This window comes from Petaurus breviceps, unplaced genomic scaffold (genome assembly GCF_028583685.1).
Source record: "Petaurus breviceps papuanus isolate PSGF00001 unplaced genomic scaffold, PetGlider_PUasm1.0 37, whole genome shotgun sequence".
NCBI classification, from domain to species: Eukaryota; Metazoa; Chordata; class Mammalia; order Diprotodontia; family Petauridae; genus Petaurus; species Petaurus breviceps.
The window spans coordinates 60920988-60939364 of record NW_027186296.1 but is presented as its reverse complement, the minus strand read 5'-3'; the positions used below and the strand labels follow the sequence as shown (position 1 = coordinate 60939364).

The following is an 18377-nucleotide window of genomic DNA, read 5'->3' as shown; positions in this document are numbered from 1 at the left end:
TTCAAATATTTTTGCTTTATTTTTCATAGATACTTTTGTTAGATTCATCACATTTCACAGTTGGAAAGAAACTGAGAGGGCATCTACTTTAACTTGCATAAAAATCTCTATAGCATCCCAGCAAGCAGTCCTCTTTAATACTGCCAAAGACTGAGAACTCACCGCCTTTTGAGGAAGCTTGCTCTAGTTTTGGATAGCTCCAATTATCAGGAAGAATTTCCATATATTGAACTGCAGTTGTCCTCTCTGCGACTTCCACCTATTGATCCTACTTTGTGCTTCTGAGCCCAAGGAGGGCTCAGGAGTTCTGAGTGAGGAGGAAGGAATCCTTCTTCCACATGTCAGAATTCAAAATACTTTAAGACTTCTAGTCTTGTTCCACTAAATCTTCCTTCTCTAGTTCCCCCCTCTTTTTTTTTTTTTTTTTTACAAATTCTTGTGTCCCTTCATTACTCTGCTAGCTCTATTTTGGACATGATCCACTTTGTCAGTGTGCCCCCTAAATCTTGGCACCCACAGTTGAACATAGTATCTTAGATGTGGCCTGATGAGGGTACAGTATGGTGGGATTATCCCATTTCTTGTTCTTTATGTGATATCTATTAATGTAGCCTAAGATTATATTAACCTTCTTGGCTTCATTGTCATAGAGCTGACTAATATTGAGCTTGTAGTCATTGAAAATCCTCAGTTCTTTTAAACATGAACATTACCTCATGACTAACTCTAGCCTATCCAGGACCCATTAAGAATTTTGCAGCTCAGTTCTATTTCTTTCCAGATGCATCTTTTACAATGCATTAGAAAAACTCTATTGCGGCTTGGATATCACTTGGAGTTCTGCAAACACAGTTGCTATGAGACAAGTTAACCTTTGTAATCTATAGGTCCATCTGGCCTCCACAGCAGGTGTTAGCTTTGGTTAAAGATAAGAGCATATTCATGATTCATCATTGTGAGTTCTGCAACCAAAAGCCCTTCCTTTTTTAAGTCTGAGAGCTACTCCATGAAGTGGCTTTGTCTTATAGGGCATTGTTTCCAATTGTTCATTTTTTCATTTAACAAATATTTATTAAATATCTAATTTGTATAATGCATTGTGTAAGATGCTAGGGAGATAAAAAGATAAATAAGGCATAGCCCGAGTCATCAAGAAATATACAATATACTAAGTGTGATGAGACCTATACACAGATAAATATAATAGAGATTACAACATGATAAGAGGAATGTAAAATTCTATGGGATGAAGGAGAGATTACTCCCAATTAGGAGTATTCAAGAAAGGTTTGATGGAGAAAGTGGTGCTTCTTTGGGGCCTAAAATGATGGTTAAGGATGTGAATAGAAAGAATGGTGGGGATTTAATTTTAGAGGAAAAAAATACAAAGATATAGGTGTTGGGAAAATATGGGACATGTTTTGAAAATGGTATAGTTTGACTGGGGCAAGAAGTGTATGAGAAGGGAGCAATAAGGGAAAGGGTTGAAAAGGCAAATTGGAGCTGGATTGTAGAGATCCTTGAATGCTCAAGCAATCAATTAATGAGCATTTTTAGGGGCCTACTGTGTGTCAGGAACTGTGCTATGTGCTGGGGGATAGAGAAACAAAAACGAAGATAAAATATTCTATTCCCTCAAGGAACTTAAATTTTTAAGGAGAACAGCCTGTAGATAGTTAGTTAACAAGGATTTATTAAGTGTTTACTATGTGCCAAGGAGGTAGCTACATGGTGCAGTGGATAGAGTTCTGGGCCTAGAGTTAGGAAGTCTCACTTTCCTGAATTCAAATTTAACCTTAGACACTTACTAGCTGTGTGACCCTGGGCAAGTCACTTAACCCTGTTTGCCAAGAAGAAACTACTGTTTCTTCAACTATAAAATAAGCTGGAAAAGAAAATGGCAAGCCACTCCAGTATCTCTGACAAGAAAACCCCAAATGGGGTCATGAAGAGTTGAACATGACTCAAATGACTGAACAATACCAACATACCAAGCACCGTACTTGTAACTTGTAACACAGGAATGTAAATAAAACCAAAAAGAAAGATAGGTCTTGCTCTCAAGGGGTTTACATTCTAATGGGGGAGGGGGAGGGAGATAGGGGAAGAGATAACAAATAAAAGAGAGCTAAAGCAGGGTGAGAGGAGATAGTAAAAAAGTATAGGAGTGAGGATGGGATTGACTTGGACATTTTCTCAAAATGAAGATCTCTGTGTGTCTCCTCTTTCTCCTTTCCTACCTCTCACCTCCCTCTCTCCATCTCCTCTGCTTTCCTTCCCTCTGCTCTCCACCAGTCCCCTTTTCTCCCAGGGTATCTGGTGATGGAGGTGTTCAGGTTAGCAGAAAATTAGTTAGTCCCTTTTGTATGACTTTTATCTTTGTGTACTTGGAATCATCTTTTCCCAAATCCCTTTCTCCCAGGTCATACAGAGTTGGTGACTCTGCTGGGAGAAAAGAATAGGGGAAAAACTTGTCTGAGGTGCTGTCCTACTTTAAGTTTCCTTCCTAGAATACCATTGTTTTTTTTTACTTTTTGGTGGTGGCTCTGCCATTTTAGGTTTGTGTTTCAGGGCTGATCCTTAGTATAACAGAAATCATTAGTTTTTTACACTACCTGAAAGTAAAAACCAAATAAGCTTTTCCCCCAAGCTAAGTTGCTAAGGATTGCTTTCCTTCCCTCCTCAGAAAATCATGAGGCCTAAGTTTACATGATTTGATACCCTGTTGGGGAAGTTTACAAAAATATTTTTAAAAAAAATCAATAAAATTCTCTTTCTATAGCTCCTGAGCCCCCAATTGAGAAAGGATTCTGATAATTCAGGCGGAGGGCCTAAACCTTTGTCACTTTAGCCTTTGTGTGTTTACATTGCTAAAATAGGTCACTCCCCTACCCCTTTCTGACTTTCCTTTTGCAACAATGAAGTGCACAGATTAGAAACAATAATGATTGATTACTTTATGTAGTTGGCAAGCTAAAAAGTAGTTAAGCAAAATTTCTAAATGTAACTTTAGAGAGGGAGGAGAGAGGGAGAAGTGAGGATGGACAAAGTGTTACTATCATACCTCTCAACAGATTCAAGCAGCTACAATGTCTCTTATCTTAGCCCTGGGTGGCATCTCCATGGCTTAGCCCTTTTTTCTCATAGTGATAACAGCAGCAAACACTTTCTCCATCTTTTTATCTCTTTTATTTCTCTACGGTTTCTCTCAAAGTGCTAACATGAACTCATCTCATACACTGTGTGTGTCTTCACTCACCTTTTGTCTCTTTCGTATTTCTTCTTGGAATTTCTGCCCTCCTTTCACAAGGAGATGATTTGCAAGGGATGAGTGTGTTATCTTTTTTTTTTCCTTTCTTCTCAGTGTTGATGTTTCCAGAGGCTGGTACAGTTAGGTACTCAGGAACTGGCATTTGATTGCCCCTGCTGCATATACATAATGGTAAAGAGTTTGGATTCCATTTAGTAGGGAAAAGGAACTTTTGAAGGTTTTAAAATTCATGATGGAATAGTACCAGTGTTGTGCAACTTAACTTCATTGGCTTCCTTAGAAATGATGTCAAAAACAAATATGTTTGTTTTCATGAGGCGGTCAACCAGTGGGGTAGCATTCCTCATTGTTGCTTGTATGCTAGAGTAATGAGGCAGGGGCTGGTCAGCCTGCTAGTTTGTTGTTCAGTGGTTGTGTTTGGATACCTGACTGTACATTTATTTGCTTTTGAGTTACTTGTATAAGCATAGCAGCTGATAGGAGTGCAGATTAAAAAAAAAAAGTTGGGAGACACGTCTTTAGGCAGGGGTGGGGTGGAGAGTGGAGATGATGGTGGCCTATGCAACCTACTCCAGAAAGAAAATAATGATGTTGAGTTGCATGACCTTGGGGGTGTTCTGTCTCAGAGGGAAGAAATGATTATGCTATTTTGAGAACTCCTTATTGGGCTCATATTTTCAATGTTCTAGGGAACTGGAAGGGAAGCCTGTTTTAATTCCACTACAGTGAGGAGGGGAGGAAAGCCATCCTTAGTAATTTAGCTTGGGGGGAAAAGCTTCTTTGTTTTTTTACTGCCAGGTAGTATAAAAGTAACTAATGATTTCTGTTATGCTAAGGATCAGCCCTGAAACACAAACCTAAAATGGCAGAGAGCCACTACCAAAGCTGGGCAAGCCTCGGCTGCTCCTTTTTCTTCTGCCTATTGTTATTTTCCCTCTATACAGAGCATCTCTTATTTACTATTTGAATTGAGTCAATACATCTGTCATGCTAGTTAGTAGCTTTCCCATCCCCCTTTCCCATCACTACTACCACCTGTCACCTCTCCATTCTCTTCTCTTCTCTTCTTCCTGGCACTTTCCTCTCCTGGGCGTGGATTTTATTTTTCAAATAATGATAGCTGGACTCTTCCATTGGTGATGCCTCAGTTCCTGGATGACTTGTCCTTGGATAAACAGCTTGGAGCTCAGAGCATTTGCTCCTAATCCCCAGATTATGATTTTGCAGCAGATGTAGCTCTCTGCAGGGTTGATATTCCAGTTGCTGGCAGGGGGAATATGTGACTGGTGGATTGATAGCAATTCTGTGACTGAACCTTTCCCAATTGTGGTAAGAGCTATTTATGTCTCTTCAGAGAATCTTTCATCTTCTATCTTGACAATTTGTTAACATTCAGTTAAGAAAGAAAGAGGTTAAAGAGCTAAAGAGGATAGTGGAGGGGAAAGAAAAATTAAGAAAGGAGATATAGAGATCTGTGGTGTGGGAGATGCAATTTAGTTTAGGAATTTTTCCAAGTATCTACGTTATTGTTACTTGAGATGCAAGGAAAGAACTGAGATCAGTGTATGCTCTCATTGTTTGCTGTGTATATTGCTTTGACTGGACCTAGTATATGTCAAATTCTACATCTCTCTAAAAGCTTTTTCTCTGTGTGGTCTCTCAGTGATGAATTAATATAAGTAATGTGGTTATTTACACCTTAGTGTTTACATGGTTACTCCCCAATATTCTACTCTTTAGTTAGAATGAAATCACTTAGTTTCTTACCCAATAACTTACTTGGAGGCAAAATTACAAAGCTGAGCATGTAATGTTTAGGACCTGTCTTTAGTGATGGGCCTTCCAAAATGACAAAAAGATTAAGAATAATACAGATATTCTGTGAATTGTACTTCAATTACCAATGGTTCCCCCCTACCGACCCACCCCCCAACCACACTAGGGAAATCCAGGTCAACATGAAGAGTTCTTTGGAAAAATGTGCCTAGAGATTGGCCTGTCACAGTTTTAAAGTGAAATCCCTGAATGCTTGACTGCTTGGCAGGAAGCAGTTTCTGCTCACAATCCAACTGACTAGGAGTCCTACCAAGGGAAAAGGAAAGGCACATGTTTGGTCATAACGACTAAAAAATTTAAGGAACTACAAATCAAGACTTGTATTTTCCCCTCTTTCCACTTCTCTGCTACCTCTTAAGGGGGATTTAAAACCAATAACCATATGACTTTATATAAACCATACATTTAATCAGTGATTTGAGCTTCTGGGAAGAAAGGTACTCAATTAATTCACAGAATGATTTCTATTTATATTATCAACAAAACCCCAACTTTTGCCTAATAAATGAATAAACATTAATCAAGTCCCTGGTATGTGTCAGACACTGAATTAGGCAATAAGAATATTTTGACACAAATGAGATAGTTCCTGCCTTCAAGGAACTTACATTTCATTCAACTGATGGGACTTTGATGATACCAACTTCTGTCATAGATCTGAAGTCAGTAGTCTTGTTGGCCAGTACAGCATAGAAATGGGGTAGTACCATCATGTCTTGTACTTCACTCTTTCATTTACTAACCCCCCCCCTCCAAGGGAAGTAAATAGTTTAACACTCATTCTTGGAGAAAGCTTTGGAGGTCATTTAATTTTTTAAAGTCAGTCCTTCAGTCAGTACCCTCTTATCCTCTCCCCAAATAGTAATATCCTTTGATTATTCTTTTTAAAAATAATTTTCATTGAAAATAAAGATAGAGGTGGCAAAGGATCAGAGCAACATAGAAAAAAAGCTCCTTCTACCCAACCTAACTTAATGTAATGATAGTTTTATTTCTGGGTTGTAGGGACTATGATTCTAGATCTAAGGAATTTGGCTAGGCAGAGGTGTTACTTGCACCCAAAATTGAGGAGTTCCCTCATGGTGAAAGCAAATTTTAGGACAATGGGTTGGAAGTAGGACCCCTTACAAAATCTTTTTTTGGAAGCACAGAATGTAAACATTTTCAGCCTCAGTGTAATTGTCATGATGTGAATGAGTGGGCTACTTGGCCATTCTCACTTGGACATCTTATCTTTTACCAGGAATTAGATGATATTATCCCATAATAGTTGCTATCTAATGAAAAGCAGAAACATCTGACCCTCTTCAGTCAGATCTTTTTATTTTCCTCAGCATTATTCTTTTAGGTAGATTCTATTTCTATCTATCCTCATGCACATGATAGATGCACTGCTTTTTTTTTAAACTAGTATAGAAGCTGTCATTACCAATAGCTAACTATTTTATCTAATTTTTTGAGCTCCTTGTTCTATTCTGTGACCATTTAAGCAAGCCATAAGTTACAGTTAGAAAATTTAGGGGTCCAGAGCACTTTTTATCTTAGTCTCTTGTCTTGGAATTTGTGTTTGCAAAACATTAAATAAGAGCTTAAAGATATGAGTTTACATTCTAAACTGATACATTACTCCATTATCTCAAGATTTCCTCTCATGTTTCTTTGTACCATAGATATGGTGGCAGCCAGGTGGTACAGTGGATAGAGAGCTGGGCCTGGAGTCAGAAGACCTGAGTTTAAATCCAACTTCCAGGAGTAATTATGTGATGCTGGGTAATTCACTTAATCTTTGCCTGCATCAGTTTCCTCATCTGTAAAATGAGGATGGTAGTACCTATTTCCCAGGGTTGTTGTGGATAAAAGGAGAAAATATTTATAAAGTGTTTTGCAGCCTTAAAGTACTATAAAAATACTAGCTATAAGTTATCTTCTTCCTCCTCTTCATTGTTTTTATGCATAGTTCCCCAAAGCTATATCTGGCTAGCTTTAGCAAGTTGGTAAGTCATCACCTATGGCCCCAGAGACAAAGGACCAGCCTCTGTAAGTATGGAGAAGTTCATAAATAGAAAAATCGATGGATTTTTTTTTATCACTGTAGCCTATAAAACATTAAAATGAAAAACACTATTCTGTCCCTAGGCAGTTGCTTCTGCTTCTCCAGTGATAATAGCTGAGTGTCAGGAAAGATGAAACTAAGCATTTGTGGGAGATAGAACTCTTGACATCATTTAGCGTACACACATGCACAAAAGATTTGCAAATGGGCAATGAGTGAGTAGGACTTAGGACTAAATAGGAGAATGGGCTGTATTATAATTGGGAAACCGAACACTTTCAATAATGCTCCTTCCTTCAGAAGCCCATCTTTTTTTTGGCACCATTTTAATTTCAGTGATGATATATGGATCTAAATCATGAAATATCATGAGTCTAGAAGACTCAAAATTGCAAGTGAGCCAAAGGAAATTGAAAAACTTTATGGTGGGTGAAAGTACACCACAGTCTATTGGTAGTCATGACTTGCATGTGAGATGTGGCAAAAAATACATTTTTATAGGTCTATATTACTAGAAAAGGAAGTGGGCTGGTCACATGTCTAGAGTGAGGGATTACAAATAGGAAGTCCAGGTCCTTCATTTTTACTTCAGAGCTGCTAACAGAATCAGAAGACCTTTTGGGTCGATCCTCCATGGGGATATTTATGGGAGAAAAATGACAAGAATCACACAGGTCTAGGGATAGAATAATTGTGCTAGTGGAGAGAATTTTCTCATTGATGACATCATGGATCCATCAAAGTAAAGAAAGAAGGAATAGAATTGAGAATTCAAATTCACAAGGAGTCTGAAGGGATAGCCAAGGAGACACTGATTTAGATTAAAATGAATTGGCTGATAGAGGTGGTCAGAATTTAAGGATCTGTGTGGAAGAAACCTCCCCTAGAGTGGTCAATATTAGACTTGGCTACGTACTCAGTGTGCCTGATGCTGCTTACCTACACATAGCTTGAAATCTTGCAACTCTTCACAGATATAGTAAGGTTACTTTTGTTGTACTGAAGACAATTGCCTGAAGACCTATGACTGAAGAAGGGAATGGGGGGAAGGAAGGGTGGGAGAGAATGATAGATTAAGGATTAGAAAATACCTTAAAGGTTTGACAGCCTTATTTTCCAAATGAGGAAATTGAGAACTAGAGATTATATGACTTTCCTAGGCTCACAGAGGGAGAAACTAGAAGAAATGACTTTTGAATACAGGTCCTTTGACTCCAAATTCATTGTACCATCCTATATCCTAAGGAAAGGATGAAGTTACTGAAACTGTATCTATAGGAAGTACCACAAGTTCTTGGGTGGTGGTCACCAAAACTGGGAACTTCTCATGTCAATACCATATCCTAGAGTGTCATTAGGCATAATTCCTTCCAATTTGAAGTTTTACAAGCATTTTGATGGGATTTTGATTTTGCAAATGGTACTATCCTCTTTGTTGCTATGAAAAAATAAACAAGAAACCATATTTTAGCAGGGAAACAATGAATTCTATCTTAGTGCCCAAGTTTTCCATAACTTTTCATACCGCATTCATTAAATTATCAAACAGCTATTTAGGTTTAAATGAAATCTTTGAGCCTCGTGGGCCATCTGTTCAATCTATTTATTCTTTTGGTGAAGTCACGATTCTGTTATTTGCGATATTGAAGTCATTTCTATAATGGAAAATTACAGTACTTCTAAGATAGGATGAGGACATTCTATCTTGAATTCCTACCATATGGAGCTATTAGGTGATGGTGGTGGTGATGATGATGAAAATTTCCTTGTTTAAGAATTTTTAAGCTCTTTATTACTAGAGGGTTACTGTCATTGAGACCCCTTCCCCCTCCCATAAGGGAGGAAGACTAATGGACAATGAGTCAGTCTCACTTTTATTTAAGGAGAATTTTAAGCCTAGGAAAGATGAAAGGACTTGTCCCAGGAAATACCATAGGTTGCTAGTGGGAACAAGAAAAAAATCTGAAATGTGATGATCGGGACCTTTCATTTACAGAATCATATGATAATTCCTTATCTAAGGCTCTACTTAAAAAAATTGCAATTTAGAATCCCCAAACATTAGAATTCGAAGAGCCTTTGAGTATAATTTAATCCAACCCCCTCCATTTTACAACTGAGAACAGTGAGCATAACTACACACATATAACCTGTATTGAATTGCTTGCCTTCTCAAAGAGGATGGGTGGGGAGGGAAAAAGGGAGAGAATTTAGAACTCAAAGTTTTAAAACAAATGTTAAAAAATATGGTTTTGACATATGACTGGGAAATAAGATATACAGTATGGGGTATAGAAATCTACCTTGCCCTACAAGAAAGTGAGGGGGAAGGGGACAAGGCAGGGGATGATAGAAGGGAGGGAAGACGGGGGGGGGGGGGGGGGGGGGATAAGAAGAGAATGCATGCCATCTGGGATGGGGGGGAGGGGAGAGATGGGGAGAAAATTTGGAACTCAAAATCTTGTGGAAATGAATGTTGAAAACTAAAACTAAATTAATAATGAAAAAAAGAGAGAGCACAGTGAGGTCCAGAAGGGTGAAGTTACTTGACAAAGGCTGTACAACTATTGTGTGACTGAGGCAGACCTCACACCCAGGTCCTCTAACATGAAGCCTAACCACTCTTTCTGCTACTTTGCCACTCTGTTACTCATTTATATTTATTTTAATTGACATTTAACGACTGAGTAATCTTTAGCACGATGTAGCTAAGATGTATTGAGTTCATTTGTAAACAGTACAGATCATCTTGTCCTCAAGGACTTTCTCAGCTCTCTAACATTTTCACAGCACCCCAGGAGGCAGCCTAACATGGTAATTCTCATTTCAATCTCTTCCAGATGGAATGATGGAAAGCTGGTTTACACACACAGTTCAGTCAGTGTGTTTTAGGGGCTCCCAATCCATTCTAAAGCAAAAGCTCTTTTTCAATAGAAAACTATTGGTAGTGGCATTGTGTGCATACACAAATCTAGTTGCTTTGCTTTGTAAGGAAGAATCAAGAGAGGGATTCTTTGACCCTAGATGATAGTTATTTTGATTGGTTAACTTCAATACTAAAGAGCTGCTAAATTTTTATTTTATTTGTTTCCTCTGCCAAGGAGAATGATTTTTGAACTAGAAAGGGCTGAACAAGAATGGTTAAGATGTAATTGAAGAGAGGCAACTTAGTGGACTGGCTTTGTAATTATGAAGACTTGGGCTCAGGTTCTATCTTTGACACATACTAAATGGGTAATAATGAACACTTCAGTCATTTAAGCTTTCAGTGCCCCAGGTAGCTAACTCTAAGACTGTCGATGACAAATTAGTACAGCTTTGCATCACTTGTGGGAATTTGTACACCAGTATTTTCTTTTTTCTTCTTTTTGGAGAGGGGAAGGTAGGGCAGTTGGGGTTAAGTGACTTGCCCAAGGTCACATGGCTAGCTTTGTGTTAAGTGTCTGAGGCTGCATTTGAACTCAGGTCCTCCTGACTCTAGGGCTGGTGCTCTATTCATTGCACCACCTGGCCACCCCAGTACACCAGCATTTTCTTACACCAGTGAAATAAACTACAAGATTGAGGAGGTGTGACTAGAGAGGAGTTCATTTGAAAAATATCTGAATATTTTAGTAGTCTACAAACAATATGGGTCAACATATGCCATATGATATGGCAGCCAAAGAAGCTACAACCTTAGGCTGCATTAATATAGACTATAGGGTCCAGGGCTAGGGAGGTATTCTACACTACTCTGCTTTGGTCAAATCACAACTGGAGTATTCTATTAAGTTGTGAGTTGCATGTTTTAGGAAGGACAGTGATAAACTGGAAAGCATCAACTAGAATGGTGAAGGGCCTTCAGATCATGTCCTATGAAGAACAGCTGAATGAATGAGGTAATGTTTCACTTGTAGAAGACTCGAGGGAGATATAGTTATCCTCAAGTATTTGAGGGGCTGTTACATAGAAGAGGGATTGAATTTACTCTGTTTGGTACTAAAGACTCAACTATGCCAGGTACAGTGAATAGAAGTTGCAAAGGGGCAAATTTAGGCCTTATGTAGGGAAAATTTCCCAATAATGAGACCTATCTCAAAGTGGAATAAGCTGGCTTGACAGTGGGGTTTCTTCCGTGCTAGAGTTCCTCAAACAAAGGCTGGATGACCACTTGTTGGGTATGGTAGGGGGTAGTCATGTTTGTGAATGGGTTGGACTAGAAGATCTCTGAATTGCCTTCCATCTTTGAGATCCTGTAATTCTTCACGGATGAGATGACGGATGGGAAGATGGAGATCCTGAGGGACAAGTGAGTTATGTTATATTGCCTGTTGCTGGATATCCTTTCTGAGGAAAGAGGGATTGAGATCAGAAAAGGAGGATACGTTATGCATCTCTAGGCTGAATCTGCATGTCATTTTACTCAAATTCTCCACTTTCATAGCTACTATGTGTCCAGATACTGAAGCAAGATGTGACCCAACTATAGATCCACATGTACACATATGGGAAAACAGACATGCCACTCAATTCCTGGCTGCCTCTTCTAGAGGATCACATCATCCAGGACCAACCAGAGTAAAAAAAAATATCAAGGGAAATAGGAAGCAACATCATACCAGCACTGTAGTAAGAATTGCTATAAGCTCTTCAGAGCCTTACCTCACTATTCATTTTTTTATTCCCTAATGCACTTCTCAGACATATCACAAAGCAGGACTGACTTGAGAATCTTGGAAAAATTTGTAATCATTGGTCCTAGTGTGGACTTTTTCTTTTCTGACTGAAGTGTGGACAAAATTTCCATATCTTATTCTTGATGCTTAACTCAAGATATGTTTCTTTGCAATCATATCTTTTGTAACACTTATCTTCCTTGTAATAACCCTCCTCAATATGCTACTTCAGGAAGAAGACCATGGATTTTTAGGATATTTTTTGGAAATGCCTGACCTCTACCTATTCTTATCTTCATGACTGTTATCTTTCTATACTATAAATTATTTCATTTCCTGCTTTGTCACTGATAGGAATCTAGAATCTTCTGTACTTCATATTCTTTCTACAAGCCAAGGTATGTGGGGGTTTGTCCTTCCTACTGTTGTCATAGGGATTATGGAGACTTATGCAGCTTTTAGGAACGTGATATGCAATGCTGGAGGATTTTTTCCAGGGCTTCAATAACCCTATTTCCTATATGGCACTGGTTTTAAATGTTAGTTGAAAATAAAGCCCCCTGAATAATGCTTATGCAAATTTGTAAGACATAACCATAGTAATGAAGATAGTTGTATAATCTAAGGTTGAAGGTAGAGCCTATCAAATGAAAAAGACAGGAGAGTTTTCATGGCAGGAAGTACTTAGGGTCATCTCCCAGTTCTAATAGGGATTCAGCTCTCTTTGCCAGTTCTCCCACTCTCAGGTGATTTCTATGGTTGAACTTGGTTTGCACACAGTCCTATCTGTACATAATAATAGCTCGCTTTTCTATAGCCCTTTAAGGTTTGCAAAGTACTTTACACATGTTGTCATTTGATTCTCAATAGCCCTGTGGGCTATGACTGTCCACATTTAACAGAAAAGGAAACTAAGAACCTTGTCCAGGGCCTTATAGCTAATAAGTGTCTGAGGCAGGATTCAAACTCAGTTCTTGATTCCAAGTCTCATGCTATATCCACTGTATCACTTGACTCTTTTCATGTCAATCCTATACTTCTAAAGCAGGCAATGCTATGTCCTTCTAATATAGACCGTGCAGGGGTGCAGAGGATTACCACATGCAAACTGAAACTGGAACTGTTTGAGTGTGGAGGGCATCGGGTAGTTGTAATGAGACTTGGTCATGGGCCAGAATTCTGCCCTATCCTGCTGTGGATTTGTGGTATAGCATAGCATAGCATAGCAACTGTTTAATCTCTTGGATTACTCCTCCTATTTGACCATCAATCAATGCTATGTATGCAATTGTGAAGAGCAAGTGAACTTTTAATATTTTATGGAAGTTCCTTTAGAATTTTCTCAAAAATTGCAACCTTCAGTTTGAAAGGCTTTGCCTTGGAAACCTGTGTAATTTAATTTGGGAAGCACAAGACAATTTTAAGCATGGAGTCAGATGGCAAATTTGTAAGAAACACTCATAGTAATGAAGATGCTTGTATAATCTAAGGATGGAGGTAGAGCCCATAAAAAAATCAGTCTATACTCTACTTGGAACTGAGATTTCTGGGAAAACAACCAGTTTTATAGCAGATTCTGTCACTTTTGCTGGGACTTCTTAGTACAGGGTCACAGTGAGTGTCCCTTTATATAGTGACCGATGAATGAATTTCAGAGGGTTCAGAGAAAGAATAGGTAGTAACCCATGGTATAGAATTCTACGGAGGAAGCCACCCCAAGAAAGTTGGGAAACTAATTAAAATAAACATCGAATCTCGAAGACTTTACATTGAAGAGGAAGGGGAAATTGAGAAAACTATCTATATATAGGACAGTGCTGCTTGTGAATATCTGCCAAACTAGTTACCATGGAGAGCAGCTACAATATAGGAAGAATAGCTATAGCACATACCCAGAAATTCACCAGGGACAAAAATCTAAGAAAGAAGTTAGCAAGAAAACCATGTTTATACAAAAATTTCCATAGTATCAACAAGAAACTGTGAAGTAATCCTAGTGAAAGGAGGCAAATTTGGCATTATAGGGATAATAAATAGAGAGTACTGTAAACAGCTCCTGGTCTTCTTGGGCAATTAGGTGCTGGGGCATATGGCTGTCACTCATATACTCTTCTCCCCCCCCCTCACTTTTTCAGCCTCTTGTTTTTGTCTTAATACCCCACCCTGCTGCCATGCCAATCCTTTCTTTATGTAGAGTAGGAAACTGTGGATATGGCATCAGGTGGTGAATTCATAAGAAATGATCCACAGTAATGAAGATGGGGTTGTGAAGTCTAAGAATCATAGCAGACTCATCTCAAAATCAAAACTCAAATTCTCTATGCAATTAATATCTTTGATGCAAAGGATCATTGTTTTAATAAGCAGTTTAGTAGATTAAAGGACTATATAAGCAGAGAATTAATCACATGGCCTTGTATAGAAGGAATAGGTTATGCAAAAGAGGGGCAGTGTGGGGGGCTAGGATTGTATATTAAGAAGATATGTGATGAAATTAAGGGTCAATTAGAGCACTGGAGTGTGTGGAGAACATTTAGGTGAAATTCAATGGATGTAGGAGTAGTAATGATATTTTTGTGTGTTGAGTAGGGTATCTGGTAAGAAAGAAGAAATAGATGAGGAACCAGATCAAAAGTCTGTCACAGAGGTCTTGAAATATTGATGGGGAGACTTCAAATATCTGGAAATCTACTGGGCTTCTGTTTGTCAAATGAACACCAGTTCATTTCTTGTCTTGGCATAATAGTAACAGTAATTGTATTTTAATAGTACTTTAATGTCTGTAAATTATAATATTATAATATAATAAATTATAATAATTGTAATATCTCCTTTTATCCTCAAAACAGCCCTAGGAGATAAGTCCTCTTATAATCCCCATTTTACAGATGAGAAAACTGAAGCAGACAGAGTTTAAGTAACTTGCCCAGTCATACATTTAGTAAGTGTCTGAGGCTGAATTTGAACTAAAGTCTTCCTCATTCAAGGTCAAGAACTCTATCCACTGTGATGCCTACCTGAATCACAAATATGATATATTAAGTATTTTGTCCTTAAAAGATAGGAGGTGCCATGCTCAGATGGTATACTGCTTCAAAGTACATGAAATTTCCATTGTTGGTGAGAATTGTCACTTGGGTACCCTACCTCTTCCAAATGATCCCATATTGCCAGGCTTGCCTTAAATATACTATTCATTCCTGCATTGTTCCCCTCCATGGCTATTTAAAAAAAAAATTTTGCTTTTAAGTATCTAGAGCAGGCATGGCCAGTGAGGCTGCTTTTTAGATGAAAATTGATCAAACTGCTTACTTTGTTCTGACATTTCAGATCTCATTATGCAGTGCTCTCTGGTATTGGCATCCAAGTACTCTGCTTTCCTTAACCCAAATGTTGACTTCGTTGCCCAGCTGCTCACCTTGCCATTGCTTCTTTAGAGAAGTTCTCAGTACATTTCTAGAGGGCAGATTTCTTTGCTCCCTCCTCATCTTGTGGGAAGAAATGATCCTCAGAACAAATCTTCATTTTTGATTTTGGAAGAAAAAGGAAATACATTTGAAACAGCTTAGCACTTTGGGGAGACTAGGTGGCACAGTGAATAGAGCACTGAGCCTAGAGTCAGGAAGACATTTCTTTCTGAGTTCAGATCTGGTCTCAGACATTTGCTAGCTGTGTGACCCTGGGTAAATCACTTTACCTTATTTGCCTCAATTTCCTCCTCTGTAAAATGATCTGGAGATGGAAATGGCAAAACACTCCATTATCTTTGCCAAGAAAACCCCTAATGAGTTCACAAAGAGTTAGACACAACTGAAAAGTAGTTTAAGAATAGGGATGAAGGAATTACAAAGAACGACTTTGTGGTTGCATCAACTCAATGAAGTCCAAGGTTTTTAATGTAAAAAAGAAATCTGGTAAGATTCTACTTTTTTCATGTTCATTGAGAGCAAGTTTTGTCTATCACAGATCCATCTCCCCAAAGCACCACCTCTGTAGTCCTAGGATACTGCCCTCATGACACTTTATTCACTTCAGGACACTTTGGACTTGACAGATAAGCAGTAGCCATTTCTTTAGTATTTCACAAGGTGACAAAGTTACTCTCTGCCTCAGTAAAGTTTTTGCCTTTAGAAATGATAGCACTAGGAGTGAAGTAGAAAGTTGATGACAGATGGATATAGTTACCTGGGTCATATTCCCCTGGCAAAACCTCAGCCCTACTCTGTGCCTTTGAACTTGAAGGGAGGCTGAGAGGCAACCTCTCCTTAATACGGGCACCATATTACCAGGACAAACTTTAGTGTTAAACCCCCTTCCCATACATTGCTTCCCATGAAATGCCCATCTATTTTCTGATTCTTGAAGTGATGATACATTTTTTTCATTTAGTCCTTTGCTTGTTTTGTGTTTGTCCTTTGTTTATGAAGAGGACCCTGGCATCAGGGGAAGTAATGATATGACTTTCAGTTGACTTTGATTTGAGTGAGAGAGGCCTTTGCATGGTCATCAGCCTCACTTTCTCCTGCAGAGCCATCTCAATCTGGTGACCAGACAGATATTCATCAGGATGACTGGAGATGGCCCAGGATGCAATGGGAGACCTGGCTCTTTTAGGCTAAGCCCTTTTTATGTATTCACTCAGAGTGAGGCAATGCCCATTCAGTGAATAGTCTTCAATAAGTAGTGAGTCTGGGGATGGCCCTTTTAATTAGAAAAAGAAGGGGTGGTGAGGTGGTGCAGTGAATAAAGCACTGCTCCTGGAGTCAGGAGGACTGGAGTTCAAATCTAGCTTCAGACACTTAACACTTACTAGCTGTGTGACCTTGGGCAAGTCACTTAACCCCAATTGCCCTGCCTTGCTCCCTCCAAAAAAGCAAAAACAAAAATAAGTAATTAGAAAAAGAAAAAAAATCAAGGTGGGAGGGGAAGACCCTTGAGGTTGCTGTTCCAAAAAGAAACAGTTACCATTGACATTCACTCTAGGCCGGAGGGCCCCAAATATAGCCAAAGTGAAATGTTTAACACAGTTTGTGAGATATTTCATTTTGTATAAGGAAAATGCAAGAAATGGTATGATCTGGTGGAGAGTCAGCTTTGGAGTCAGGACTGCCTGGGTTCAAGTTTTCCATTGACACATACTATCAATGTGGCCAGGGACAAGTCACTTAACTTGCCAGTGTTTCAGGTAACCTTCTAAAGCTACTGATTACAGATGCCTATAACTGCATCAATAGAGGGAGTTAAAACATACCAATGAAGTCATATATCTGGAAGGAAAAAAAAAAGGAGAAATGTGAATGCACTTATCTCTCTCTGAATTGCAACCCAAGGGGTCCAAGTGCGCCCTAAATTGGGAGGCTTCATTTTCCACCAACATCCTGGGGACAAGCTTAATCACATAGTCTTCTCTGTCTAGCTAAGATTTTCAGCACCCACAGAATTATTTTCACCTTCTCCCACCAGTGAGTCATCTTTAGAGACTGCTTCCCTTTGGCAGAAGGTGGGATGAGAAGACTGGGGGAGGTGTGAAACCTGTTTCCATCCCTTCCAATGAAAATGACAAAGCAGTTTCTAAAAAACCATGTCTTATTTGAGGCAGAGCAGTTGCATAGATAACTCCTGGCCTGGGAGTTTGATCACTGGACTCTTTCTCTTGCTTGAATAAATACCTGGGCGCACAGTATGACTCATGTGTGCTCTTCTTTCTTTCGGGTTAGAAAAACTGACAATCATCTTGAATTTGTGTGTTGAGTGTTTAGAGGTCCTTGTATATTGTCTGTTGTCTTCTGTTATACGGAAATAATTTTAAAGACATACCAAATGCTATGTGATATCAATAATAGGTGCTACATACAAAAAACACAAAAGATTTGTGTTATTATTGAAATAATTAAATTGCTTCTCTTTTTTTCCCTCAAGGATTTATGGCAGGAATATTAACTTGGGGCCCATGAACTTATTTTTTAAATTATATTTTGAAAACTATTTCAGAATGCTTCATTTTCTTTGTAATTCTTTATATTTTTATCTTGTGAATTTCAAAACATTATTCTGAAAAGAGGTCCATAGGCTTCATCAGACTGCTAAAGAGGTCTATGACACAAGAAAGGTTAAGAATCCCTCATTTTTGTGTCCTAGCTCTCTGGCAACTATCTTTCTGCCCACCTCCCATTGTAGCTTCAGACTGCAAAGGACCCTTTGAGGTCAACTATTTCAACCTCCTTTTAGAGTTGAGGGACCTGCGGTTCAGAGATGCTATGACCGTTCCCCACAGTAAGTGTCCCCACAGGATTTGAACCCTCATTTTCCAAGTCCAAATCCAGCACTCTTTCCATTGTATCGTGCTGATTTCCCAGTATTTTACTTAGTATATTTTTTTCTAGCTTGGGGCCTAAATCCCCATTTCTGTGTCTATTTTTATCATTATGATCAAAGGACTTTTAAAGAGCTATAAAGAGCCACAGACTACAGCGGGAGAAAACCAATCTTAGTTCTGATAAACATAAGAGGTTGAGGAAGGGCAGAGTTTTGCTCGGCAATGTGTCTTCTCTGAAAGAGA

The 18377-nt window shown here is 38.7% G+C and overlaps 1 protein-coding gene across 5 annotated transcripts in view; it reads left to right on the top strand.

Moving 5' to 3' along the window:
- SV2B (synaptic vesicle glycoprotein 2B) overlaps positions 1-18377 on the top strand; it is a 184391-nt gene that overhangs the window by 33587 nt on the left and 132427 nt on the right. Inside the window, exon 1 of one of the 5 annotated variants that reach the window (XM_069098529.1) lies at positions 4399-4600. The exons of the other annotated variants lie outside the window; for them this stretch is intronic. The gene's annotated coding sequence lies outside the window, so the exon portion shown is untranslated. Of the gene's footprint in view, positions 1-4398; positions 4601-18377 lie in introns of those variants that run through there. 5 annotated transcript variants of the gene reach the window in all.